Below are 391 nucleotides of genomic sequence, written 5' to 3' on the forward strand. Positions count from 1 at the left end.
CGCCGCCGCCGCAAGTCAAGTCTGAACCATGTTCAGACTGGAGTCGTTCACAACGACTCGGAGCCCATGACCCGGGCTCTTTCGACACTGTCGGAGGGTGCTGCCGCATTATCGACGGCGAGACCGGTTTACCCGTCAAGGGATCTGGTGTCCATTTGGAACCGTTGCCAGAGGTTGCAGAGCTACTGAACCTCGAGGAAATGGCGGCAGAGCCTTTCCTCACCGTCGGTGAAAGGGTGTTGCCGTATTATCGACGGCGAGACCGGTTTAACCGTCAAGGCATCTGGTGTCCATTTGGAACCATTGCCAGAGGTTGCAGAGCTACTGAATCTCGAGGAAATGACGGTAGAGTCTTTCCTGGTCAGCCTTAAGGCAGGAGAGATTGCCGAGA

Source organism: Phytophthora parasitica (assembly GCF_000247585.1).
Source record: "Phytophthora parasitica INRA-310 unplaced genomic scaffold supercont2.5, whole genome shotgun sequence".
In the NCBI taxonomy this organism is placed as follows: domain Eukaryota; phylum Oomycota; class Peronosporomycetes; order Peronosporales; family Peronosporaceae; genus Phytophthora; species Phytophthora nicotianae.